Below are 13753 nucleotides of genomic sequence, written 5' to 3' on the forward strand. Positions count from 1 at the left end.
GTAAAAATAGAAGTTCTTTCAAGAAACCACTATACCATAACGATCTATTTGGAAATTAAATAAAAAAATGAAGTTTAAGAGAAAAGTAAATTGAATAAAAATGAAAATTGAATAAAAATAGAAATGAAAGTTGCAGAAAATTAAAAATGGAAGTTCATTTAAGAAACCAATATTCCTTAAAGATCTATTTGGAAATTAAATAAAAAAGGAAGTTTAGTAGAAAAGTAAATTGAACAAAAATGGAAGTTAATTCAAAATAAAAATGAAAGTTGCATGAAATTAAAAATGGAAGTTCAATCCAAAAAACACTATACCTTAACGATCTATTTGGAAATTAAATAAAAAAAGGAATTTGAATAGAAAAATAACATGAATAAAAATGAAAGTTGAATAAAAATAAAAATGGAAGTGGCAGAAAATTAAAAATGGAAGTTCATTCAAGAAACCACTATACCTTAACGATCTATTTGGAAATTAAATAAAAAAGGAAGTTTAGTAGAAAAGTAAATTGAATAAAAATGGAAGTTGAATAAAAATAAAAGTGAAAGTTGCATAAAATTAAAAATGGAAGTTCAATCCAAAAATCACTATACCTTAACGACCTATTTGGAATCTAAGTAAAACAAGAAGTTGAATAGAAAAGAAACTCGAATAAAAAAAGAAGTTGAATAGAAATAAAAATGGAAGTTGTAGAAAAGTAAAAATAGAAGTTCTTTCAACAAACCACTATACCATAACGATCTATTTGGAAATTAAATAAAAAAATGAAGTTTAAGAGAAAAGTAAATTGAATAAAAATGAAAGTTGAATAAAAATAGAAATGAAAGTTGCAGAAAGTTAAAAATGGAAGTTCATTTAAGAAACCAATATTCCTGAAAGATCTATTTGGAAATTAAATAAAAAAGGAAGTTTAATAGAAAAGTAAATTGAACAAAAATGGAAGTTGTATAAAAATAGAAATGAAAGTTGCAGAAAATTAAAAATGGAAGTTCATTTAAGAAACCACCAAACTTAACGATCTATTTGGAAATTAAATAAAAAAGGAAGTTTAATAGAAAAGTGAATTAAATAAAAATGGAAGTTAAATAGAAATAAAAATGGAAGTTGCAGAAAATTAAATTTGGAAGTTCATTGAAGAAACCACTATACCCTAACGATCTATTTGGAAATTAAATAAAAAAGGAAGTTGAATAGAAAAATATGTTGAATAAAAATGGAAGTGGAATAAAAATAAAAATGGAAGTTGCAGAAAATTAAAAATGCAAGTTTATTCAAGAAACCACTATACCTTAACGATCTATTTGGAAATTAAATAAAAAAAGGTAGTTTAGTGGAAAAGTAAATTGAATACAAATGAAAGTTGAATAAAAATAAAAGTGAAAGTTGCATAAAATTTAAAATGGAATTTCAATCCAGAAACCACTGTACCTTAACGATCTATTTGGAAATTAAATAAAAAAGGAAGTTGAATAGAAAAGAAACTTGAATAAAAAAGGAAGTTGAATAGAAATAAAAATGGAAGTTGCCGAAAATTAAAAATAGAAGTTCATTCAAGAAACCACTATATCACCACTATCTCTTTGGAAATTATATAAAAAAACGAAGTTTAATGGAAAAGTAAATTGAATAAAATTGAAAGTTGAAAAAAAATAGACATGAAAGTTGCAGAAAATTAAAAATGGAAGTTCATTCAAGAAACCACCGTACCTTAACGATCTATTTCGAAATTAAATAAAAAAAGAAGTTTAATAGAAAAGTAAATTGAATAAAAATGGAAGTTGCAGAATATTAAAATTAGAAGTTCATTCAAGAAACCACTATACCTTTACGATACGTTTGGAAATTAAATAAAAAAAGAAGTTGAATAGAAAAATAACTTGAATATAAATGGAAGTCGAATAAAAATAAAAATGGGAGTTGCAGAAAATCAAAAATGGATGTTCATTCAAGAAACCACTATAACTTAACGATCTATTAGGAAATTATATAAAAAAGGAAGTTTAATAGTAAAGTAAACTGAATAAAAATGGAAGTTGAATAAAAATAAAAGTGAAAGTTGCATAAAATTAAAAATGGAAGTTCAATCCAGAAACCACTATACCTTAACGATCTATTTGGAAATTAAATAAAAAAGGAAGTTGACTAGAAAAATAACTTGAATAAAAATGGAAGTTGAATAAAAATAGAAATGAAAGTTGCAGAAAATTAAAAATGGAAGTTCATTTAAGAAACCAATATTCCTTAAAGATCTATTTGGAAATTAAATAAAAAAGGAAGTTTAGTAGAAAAGTAAATTGAACAAAAATGGAAGTTAATTAAAATTAAAAATGAAAGTTGCATGAAATTAAAAATGGAAGTTCAATCCAAAAAACACTATACCTTAACGATCTATTTGGAAATTAAATAAAGAAAGGAATTTGAATAGAAAAATAACATGAATAAAAATGAAAGTTGAATAAAAATAAAAATGGAAGTGGCAGAAAATTAAAAATGGAAGTTCATTCAAGAAACCACTATACCTTAACGATCTATTTGGAAATTAAATAAAAAAGGAAGTTTAGTAGAAAAGTAAATTGAATAAAAATGGAAGTTGAATAAAAATAAAAGTGAAAGTTGCATAAAATTAAAAATGGAAGTTCAATCCAAAAATCACTATACCTTAACGACCTATTTGGAATCTAAGTAAAACAAGAAGTTGAATAGAAAAGAAACTCGAATAAAAAAAGAAGTTGAATAGAAATAAAAATGGAAGTTGTAGAAAAGTAAAAATAGAAGTTCTTTCAACAAACCACTATACCATAACGATCTATTTGGAAATTAAATAAAAAAATGAAGTTTAAGAGAAAAGTAAATTGAATAAAAATGAAAGTTGAATAAAAATAGAAATGAAAGTTGCAGAAAGTTAAAAATGGAAGTTCATTTAAGAAACCAATATTCCTGAAAGATCTATTTGGAAATTAAATAAAAAAGGAAGTTTAATAGAAAAGTAAATTGAACAAAAATGGAAGTTGTATAAAAATAGAAATGAAAGTTGCAGAAAATTAAAAATGGAAGTTCATTTAAGAAACCACCAAACTTAACGATCTATTTGGAAATTAAATAAAAAAGGAAGTTTAATAGAAAAGTGAATTAAATAAAAATGGAAGTTAAATAGAAATAAAAATGGAAGTTGCAGAAAATTAAATTTGGAAGTTCATTGAAGAAACCACTATACCCTAACGATCTATTTGGAAATTAAATAAAAAAGGAAGTTGAATAGAAAAATATGTTGAATAAAAATGGAAGTGGAATAAAAATAAAAATGGAAGTTGCAGAAAATTAAAAATGCAAGTTTATTCAAGAAACCACTATACCTTAACGATCTATTTGGAAATTAAATAAAAAAAGGTAGTTTAGTGGAAAAGTAAATTGAATACAAATGAAAGTTGAATAAAAATAAAAGTGAAAGTTGCATAAAATTTAAAATGGAATTTCAATCCAGAAACCACTGTATCTTAACGATCTATTTGGAAATTAAATAAAAAAGGAAGTTGAATAGAAAAGAAACTTGAATAAAAAAGGAAGTTGAATAGAAATAAAAATGGAAGTTGCCGAAAATTAAAAATAGAAGTTCATTCAAGAAACCACTATATCACCACTATCTCTTTGGAAATTATATAAAAAAACGAAGTTTAATGGAAAAGTAAATTGAATAAAATTGAAAGTTGAAAAAAAATAGACATGAAAGTTGCAGAAAATTAAAAATGGAAGTTCATTCAAGAAACCACCGTACCTTAACGATCTATTTCGAAATTAAATAAAAAAAGAAGTTTAATAGAAAAGTAAATTGAATAAAAATGGAAGTTGCAGAATATTAAAATTAGAAGTTCATTCAAGAAACCACTATACCTTTACGATATGTTTGGAAATTAAATAAAAAAAGAAGTTGAATAGAAAAATAACTTGAATATAAATGGAAGTCGAATAAAAATAAAAATGGGAGTTGCAGAAAATCAAAAATGGATGTTCATTCAAGAAACCACTATAACTTAACGATCTATTAGGAAATTATATAAAAAAGGAAGTTTAATAGTAAAGTAAACTGAATAAAAATGGAAGTTGAATAAAAATAAAAGTGAAAGTTGCATAAAATTAAAAATGGAAGTTCAATCCAGAAACCACTATACCTTAACGATCTATTTGGAAATTAAATAAAAAAGGAAGTTGACTAGAAAAATAACTTGAATAAAAATGGAAGTTGAATAAAAATAGAAATGAAAGTTGCCGAAAATTAAAAATAGAAGTTCATTCAAGAAACCACTATATCACCACTATCTCTTTGGAAATTATATAAAAAAACGAAGTTTAATGGAAAAGTAAATTGAATAAAATTGAAAGTTGAAAAAAAATAGACATGAAAGTTGCAGAAAATTAAAAATGGAAGTTCATTCAAGAAACCACCGTACCTTAACGATCTATTTCGAAATTAAATAAAAAAAGAAGTTTAATAGAAAAGTAAATTGAATAAAAATGGAAGTTGCAGAATATTAAAATTAGAAGTTCATTCAAGAAACCACTATACCTTTACGATATGTTTGGAAATTAAATAAAAAAAGAAGTTGAATAGAAAAATAACTTGAATATAAATGGAAGTCGAATAAAAATAAAAATGGGAGTTGCAGAAAATCAAAAATGGATGTTCATTCAAGAAACCACTATACCTTAACGATCTATTTGGAAATTAAATAAAAAAGGAAGTTTAATAGAAAAGCAAATCGAATAAAAATGGAAGTTGAATGAAAATAAAAATGAAAGTTGCTTAAAATCAAAAATGGAAGTTCAATCCAGAAACCACTATTCCTTAACGATCTATTTGGAAATTAAATAAAAAAGGAAGTTGAATAGAAAAGTAAATTTAATAAAAATGGAAGTCAAATAAAAATAAAAATGGAAGTTGCAGAAAATTAAAAATGGAAGTTCATTCAAGAAACCACTATACCTTAACGATCTATTTGGAAATTGAATAAAAAAGGAAGTTTAATGGAAAAGTAAATTGAATTAAAATGGAAGTTGAATAAAAATAAAAATTAAAGTTGCATAAAATTAAAAATAGAAGTTCAATCCAGAAACCACTATACATTAACGATCTATTTGGAAATTAAATAAAAAACGAAGTTTAATAGAAAAATAACTTGAATAAAAATGGAAGTTGAATAAAAATAAAAATGGAAGTTGCAGAAAATTAAAAATGGAAGTTCATTCAATAAACCACTATACCTTAACGATCTATTTGGAAATTAAATAAAAAATGAAGTTTAATAGAAAAATAACTTGAATAAAAATGGAAGTGGAACAAAAATAAAAATGGAAGTTGCAGAAAATTAAAAATGGAAGTTCATTCAAGAAACCACAATACTTTAACGATCTATTTTGAAATTAAATAAAAAAGGAAGTTTAATAGAAAACCAAATTGTATAAAAATAGAAGTTGAATAAAAATAAAAACGAAAGTTGCATAAAATTAAAAATGGAAGTTCAACCAGAAACCAGTATACCTCAACGATCTATTTGGAAATTAAAAAAAAAAAAGGAAGTTTAATCGAAAAGTAAATTGAATTAAAATTGAAGTTGAATAAAAATAAAAATGAAAGTTGCATAAAATTAGAAGTGGAAGTTCATTAAAGAAGCCACTATACCTTAACGATCTATTTGGAAATTAAATAAAAAATGAAGTTTAATAGAAAAATAACTTGAATAAAAATGAAAGTGGAATAAAAATAAAAATGGAAGTTGAAGAAAATTAAAAATGGAAGTGCATTTGTAACGTCCTCAAAATAATAACAATAAACCCATCAGATAAGACATGCATTTACATTTAAACTAACTGCATTCCTTTCATTCATTAGAATTCCAAGACATAAGTATTACATGTTAACCTCATAACAAAATGCCCTACGGGCTTACAGCTTTCCAAGTTAACACTTGGTTACAACAAAGAGTTCTAACTCGTTTACACATTAAGCCCTTGGCTTGAAATTACATGTAATACATCAAAAGTAAAACGACAAAACTATGCCCGCCACTAGCCTCCCAGCTATGTCCTTGGAGGTGGCATGCTTCCTGCACCTGAAAATGATATTCCCATATAGGGTGAGCCACAGCCCAGTAGAAATACACTAAACCAACCATGGACAATGACTAAAACATTAGCAATTGATAGTTGGTCAACACTGATACAATCACATAAATTACATATTTATGTCAACGACTTACAAGTCCCAATTACTTTTCATTTTCCCCTTTTCAACAGATAAGCATGCTAGCTCTATCATCATTTCCACAGATATGTATAAAAACTATATCTCACATTCTCAACAGATATGTATATCAACAATATCCACAGATAAGCATACAAGCTGTATCCACATTCTACAACAGATATGTACGTCAACAATATCCACAGATAAGCATACAAGCTGTATCCACACTCTACAACAGATATGTATATCAACAATATCCACAGATAAGCATACAAGCTATATCCACACTTCACAAAGATAAGCATATGAGCTCTATCTTCACTTCTCTAGACAAGCATATGAGCTCTGTCTACGGAGTTCATCCCCTATCTCCTCCCAATACCTATCCGGTTTAGAGGTACATCCCCTATCTTCCCCTAAACCGCGGAGTACATCCCCTATCTCCTCCTCTACACATAACGTATATAAACACATTGGTTCTATATACAATCACACAATACACACAATTAATGTATTCTATCAACCGTCAAGTTCCATGACACATTCCATTGATTAGTTTCCGTTTACCTAATCATCATGCATTGTCTACAACAATCTCGACTATCCTCCACCGATAGCCCAAAGCAGTTATTTCTAAAACAGAAAATAAATGCACAAATGGATATTCAATCAACATTTCATTTCCTCATTTCTCACCAATTAATTATCCCAATTAATTAAACAATGTAATTAGGCCATTTTCCATAATTACTATTTCAACCCTTAGGTCCCATTTTCATCAATGATTCAACAATCATTCCATTTTTCTATGCCAAACATGCATCTAGGTTTATTATGAATAAAACCCCAACCTTTGTAAAAATTACACAAAAGCCCCAAACCTTTACAAGATTACCAAACCAAGCCCAACATCTCAAAATACCAAAATTTAAAGACAAAACCCATAGAGAGGAGTAGGTTATCCCTACCTCAAATTCGGAGTCCCAAAGGAGAAGACGACAAAACCCAACGTGTTCCAAAACCCGAGATTTTCAGATTAAAATGAAGCCCTCGACGATCAACAACTTTTTTGTAAAGGCCAAAGGTGAGTAAATCACTCCTACTAGATCAAAACCTAGAGAGAAGGTAGAGTCTAGAGTGAGAGGCTCAACAATGGTGATTTTAGAAAAGTAAGAGAGAGAAGAGAAAGTGAAAAAGTGATTTAAAGAGTCACAAATTCGGGACTTTAACCCAGGTCTCCGCTCGAGCGTAAAACACCCCGCTCGAGCGGCCACTCACAGACTTCCGCTCGAGCGGCCAACCTCCCGCTCGAGCGCAGAATGCACTCGCTCAGCACTTTTGCAGAGCCAGGCCCCCGCTCGAGCTCCCAACCCTACGCTCGAGCGTACAACACTGCACAACAATTACTGAATGGGTGTAATCTACGCTCGAGCGCCAACACCTCCGCTCGAGCTTACAGGCCAAAAATCTGGGCAACTAGTTTTGGTTTCTAAACTCAACCAACCTGAAACAAATCCGCCCAACACATCCTATAACTCAAATACAAAGTAGGAAAGGATGTAAACAAGATAATAAACAACTACCAACATCCACGGACACATGTCCGGATCACTATACAACAAGGGTAAATCCGGGATCGCTATAGCATTCAAGAAACCACTATACCTTAACAATATATTTTGAAATTAAATAAAAAAGGAAGTTTTGTAGAAAAGTAAATTGAATAAAAATGGAAGATGAATAAAAATAAAAGTGAAAGTTTCATAAAATTAAAAATGGAAGTACAGTCCAGAAACCACTATACCTTAACGATCTATTCGGAAATTAAATAAAAAAAGAAGTTGAATAGAAGAGTAAATTGAATAAAAATGGAAGTCAAATAAAAATAAAAATGGAAGTTGCAGAACAATAAAAATGGCAGTTCATTCAAGAAACCACTATACCTTAACGATCTATTTGGAAATTGAATAAAAAGGAAGTTTAATGGAAAAGTAAATTGAATAAAAATGGAAGTTGAATAAAAATAAAAATGAAATTTGCATAAAATTAAAAATGGAACTTCAATCCAGAAACCACTATACCTTAACGATCTATTTGGAAATTAAATAAAAAAGGAAGTTGAATAGAAAAATAACTTGAATTAAAATGGAAGTTGAGTAACAATAAAAATGGAAGTTGCAGAAAATTAAAAATGAAAGTTCATCCAAGAAACCACAATACCTTAACGATCTATTTGGAAATTGAATAAAAAAAGGAAGTTGAATAGAAAAGTAACTTGAATAAAAATGGAAGTGGAATAAAAATAATAATGGAAGTTGCAGAAAATTAAAAACGGAAGTTCATTCAAGAAACCACTATACCTTAACGATCTATTTGGAAATTAAATAAAAAATGAAGTTTAATAGATAAGTAAATTGAATAAAAATGGAAGTTGAAAAAAAATAAAAGTGAAAGTTGCGTAAAATTAAAAATTGAAGTTTAATCCAGAAACCATTATACCTTAACGATCTATTTAGAAATTAAATAAAAAAGGAAGTTGAATAAAAAAAACTTGAATAAAAAAAGAAGTTGAATAGAAATAAAAATGGAAGTTGCATAAAATTAAAATTGGAAGAGCATTCAGGAAACCACTGTACCTTAACGACCTATTTGGAAATTAAATAGAAAAGGAAGTTGAACAGAAAAATGACTTGAATAAAAAAGGAAGTTGAATAGAAATAAAAATGGAAGTTGCAGAAAATTAAAACTCGAAGTTCATTCGAGAAACCACTATACCTTAATGATCTATTTGGAAATTAAATAAAAAAGGAAGTTGAATAGAAAAATAACTTGAATAGAAATCGAAGTGGAATAAAAATAAAAATGGAAGTGGCAGAAAATTAAAAATGGAAGTTCATTCAAGAAACCACAATACCTTAACGATCTATTTGGAAATTAAATAAAAAAAGAAGTTTAATAGAAAAGTAAATTGAATAAAAATGGAAGTTGAATAAAAATAAAAATGAAAGTTGCATAAAATTAAAAATGGATGTTCAATCCAGAAAACACTATACCTTAACGATCTATTTGGAAATTAAATAAAAAAGGAAGTTGAATAGAAAAATAACTTGAATAAAAATGAAAGTTGAATATAAATAAAAATGGAAGTTGCAGAAAATTAAAAATGGAAGTTCATTCAAGAAACCACTATACCTTAACGATCTATTTGGAAATTAAATAAAAAATGAAGTTTAATAGAAAACTAACTTGAATAAAAATGGAAGTGAAACAAAAATAAAAATGGAAGTTGCAGAAAATTAAAAATGGAAGTTCATTCAAGAGACCACAATACTTTAACGATCTATTTTGAAATTAAATAAAAAAGGAAGTATCATAGAAAACCAAATTGTATAAAAATAGAAGTTGAATAAAAATAAAAACGAAAGTTGCATAAAATTAAAAATGGAAGTTCAACCAGAAACCACTATACCTCAACAATCTATTTGGAAATTAAAAAAAAGGGAAGTTTAATCGAAAAGTAAATTGAATTAAAATTGAAGTTGAATAAAAATAAAAATGAAAGTTGCATAAAATTAGAAATGGAAGTTCATTAAAGAAACCACTATACCTTAACGATCTACTTGGAAATTAAATGAAATACGAAGTTTAATAGAAAAATAACTTGAATAAAAATGAAAGTGGAATAAAAATAAAAATGGAAGCCGAAGAAAATTAAAAATGGAAGTTCATTCAAGAAACCACTATACCTTAACAATATATTTTGAAATTAAATAAAAAAGGAAGTTTAGTAGAAAAGAAAATTGAATAAAAATGGAAGTTGAATAAAAATAAAAGTGAAAGTTTCATAAAATTAAAAATGGAAGTACAATCCGGAAACCACTATACCTTAACGATCAATTTGGAAATTAAATAAAAAAGGAAGTTGAATAGAAAAGTTAATTGAATAAAAATGGAAGTCATATAAAAATAAAAATGGAAGTTGCAGAACATTAAAAATGGAAGTTCATTCAAGAAACCACTATACCTTAACGATCTATTTGGAAATTGAATAAAAAAGGAAGTTTAATGGAAAAGTAAATTGAATGAAAATGGAAGTTAAATAAAAATAAAAATGGAAGTTGCAGCAAATTAAAAATGGAAGTTCATTCAAGAAACCACTATACCTTAACGATCTATTTGGAAATTAAATAAAAAAGGAAGTTGAATAGAAAAGGAACTTGAATAAAAATGGAAGTGGAATAAAAATAATAATGGAAGTTGCCGAAAATTAAAAACGGAAGTTCATTCAAGAAACCACTATACCTTAACGATCTATTTGGAAATTAAATAAAATATGAAGTTTAATAGAAAAGTAAATTGAATAAAAATGGAAGTTGAATAAAAATAAAAGTGAAAGTTGCGTAAAATTAAAAATTGAAGTTTAATCCAGAAACCACTATACCTTAACGATCTATTTAGAAATTAAATAAAAAAGGAAGTTGAACAGAAAAGAAACTTGAATAAAAAAAGAAGTTGAACTGAAATAAAAATGGAAGTTGCATCAAATTAAAATTGGAAGAGCATTCAGGAAACCACTGTACCTTAACGACCTATTTGGAAATTAAATAGAAAAGGATGTTTAATAGAAAAATGACTTGAATAAAAAAGGAAGTTAAATAGAAATAAAAACGGAAGTTGCAGAAAATTAAAATTGGAAGTTCATTCAAGAAACCACTATACCTTAACGATCTATTTGGAAATTAAATAAAAAACGAAGTTGAATAGAAAAATAACTTGAATAAAAATGGAAGTGGAATAAAAATAAAAATGGAAGTTGCCGAAAATTAAAAATGGAAGTTCATTCAAGAAACCACAATACCTTAACGATCTATTTGGAAATTAAATAAAAAAGGAAGTTTAATAGAAAAGTGAATTGAATAAAAATGGAAGTTGAATAAAAATAAAAATGAAAGTTGCATAAAATTAAAAATGGAAGTTCAATCCAGAAAACACTATACCTTAACGATCTATTTGGAAATTAAATAAAAAAGGAAGTTGAATAGAAAAATAACTTGAATAAAAATGAAAGTTGAATATAAATAAAAATGGAAGTTGCAGAAAATTAAAAATGGAAGTTCATTCAAGAAACCACTATACCTTCACGATCTATTTGGAAATTAAATAAAAAAGGAAGTTTAATAGAAAACTAACTAGAATAAAAATGAAAGTGAAACAAAAATAAAAATGAAAGTTGCAGAAAATTAAAAATGGAAGTTCATTCAAGAGACCACAATACTTTAACGATCTGTTTTGAAGTTAAATAAAAAAGGAAGTATCATAGAAAACCAAATTGTATAAAAATAGAAGTTGAATAGAAATAAAAACGAAATTGCATAAAATTAAAAATGGAAGTTCAACCAGAAACCACTATACCTCAACGATCTATTTGGAAATTAAAAAAAAGGGAAGTTTAATCGAAAAGTAAATTGAATTAAAATTGAAGTTGAATAAAAATAAAAATGAAAGTTGCATAAAAGTAGAAATGGAAGTTCATTAAAGAAACCACTATACCTTAACGATCTATTTGGAAATTAAATGAAAAACGATGTTTAATAGAAAAATAACTTGAATAAAAATGAAAGTGGAATAAAAATAAAAATGGAAGCTGAAGAAAATTAAAAATGGAAGTTCATTCAAGAAACCACTATACGTTAACAATATATTTTGAAATTAAATAAAAAAGGAAGTTTAGTAGAAAAGAAAATTGAATAAAAATGGAAGTTGAATAAAAATAAAAGTGAAAGTTTCATAAAACTAAAAATGGAAGTACAATCCGGAAACCACTATACCTTAACGATCAATTTGGAAATTAAATAAAAAAGGAAGTTGAATAGAAAAGTTAATTGAATAAAAATGGAAGTTGCAGAACATTAAAAATGGATGTACATTCAAGAAACCACTATACCTTAACGATCTATTTGGAAATTGAATAAAAAAGGAAGTTTAGTAGAAAAGTAAATTGAATAAAAATGGAAGTTGAATAAAAATAAAAGTGAAAGTTGCATAAAATTTAAATTGGAAGTTCAATCCAGAAACCTCTATCCTTAACGACCTATTTGGAAATTAAATAAAAAAGGAAGTTGAGTAGAAAAGAAACTTGAATAAAAAAAGAAGTTGAACAGAAATAAAAATGGAAGTTGCCGAAAATTAAAAATAGAAGTTCATTCAAGAAACCACTATATCATCACTATCTATTTGGAAATTAAATAAAAAAATGAAGTTTAATGGAAAAGTAAATTGAAGAAAATTGAAAGTTGAATAAAAATAGACATGAAAGTTGCAGAAAATTAAAAATGGAAGTTCATTCAAGAAACCACCATACCTTAACGATCTATTTGGAAATTAAATAAAAAAGGAAGTTTAATAGAAACGTAAATTGAATAAAAATGGAAGTTGCAGAAAATTAAAATTGGAAGTTCATTCAAAAAACCACTATACCTTGACGATATATTTGGAAATTAAAAAAAAAAAGGAAGTTGAATAGAAAAATAACTTGAATAAAAATGGAAGTCGAATAAAAATAAAAATGAAAGTTGCAGAAAATCAAAAATGGAAGTTCATTCAAGAAACCATTATACCTTAACGATCTATTTGGAAATTAAATAAAAAAGGAAGTTTAATAGAAAAGCAAATCGAATAAAAATGGAAGTTGAAAAAAAATAAAAATGAAAGTTGCTTAAAATTAAAAATGAAAGTTCAATCCAGAAACCGCTATTCCTTAACGATCTATTTGGAAATTAAATAAAAAAAGAAGTTGAATAGAAAAGTAAATTTAATAAAAATGGAAGTCAAATAAAAATAAAAATGGAAGTTGCAGAAAATTAAAAATGGAAGTTCATTCAAGAAACCACTATACCTTAACGATCTATTTGGAATTTGAATAAAAAAGGAAGTTTAATGGAAAAGTAAATTGAATTAAAATGGAAGTTGAATAAAAATAAAAATGAAAGTTGCATAAAATTAAAAATGGAAGTTCAATCCCGAAACCATTATACCTTAACAATCTATTTGGAAATTAAATAAAAATGGAAGTTGAATAGAAAAATAACTTCAATAAAAATGGAAGTGGAATAAAAATAAAAATAGAAGTTGCAGAAAATTAAAAATAGAAGCTCATTCAAGAAACCACTATACCTTAACGATCTGCTTGGAAATTAAATAAAAAAGGAAGTTTAATAGAAAAATAACTTGAATAAAAATGGAAGTGGAACAAAAATAAAAATGGAAGTTGCGGAAAATTAAAAATGGAAGTTCATTCAAGAAACCACAATACTTTAACGATCTATTTGGAAATTAAATAAAAAAGGAAGTTTAATAGAAAAGTAAATTTATTTAAAATTGAAGTTGAATAAAAATAAAAATGAAAGTTGCATAAAATTAGAAATGGAAGTTCATTAAAGAAACCACTATACCTTAACGATCTATTTGGAAATTAAATAAAAAACGAAGTTTAATAGAAAAATAACTTGAACAAAA

Source organism: Camellia sinensis, chromosome 2 (genome assembly GCF_055761805.1).
Source record: "Camellia sinensis isolate YWXY chromosome 2, ASM5576180v1, whole genome shotgun sequence".
Classification (NCBI taxonomy): domain Eukaryota; kingdom Viridiplantae; phylum Streptophyta; class Magnoliopsida; order Ericales; family Theaceae; genus Camellia; species Camellia sinensis.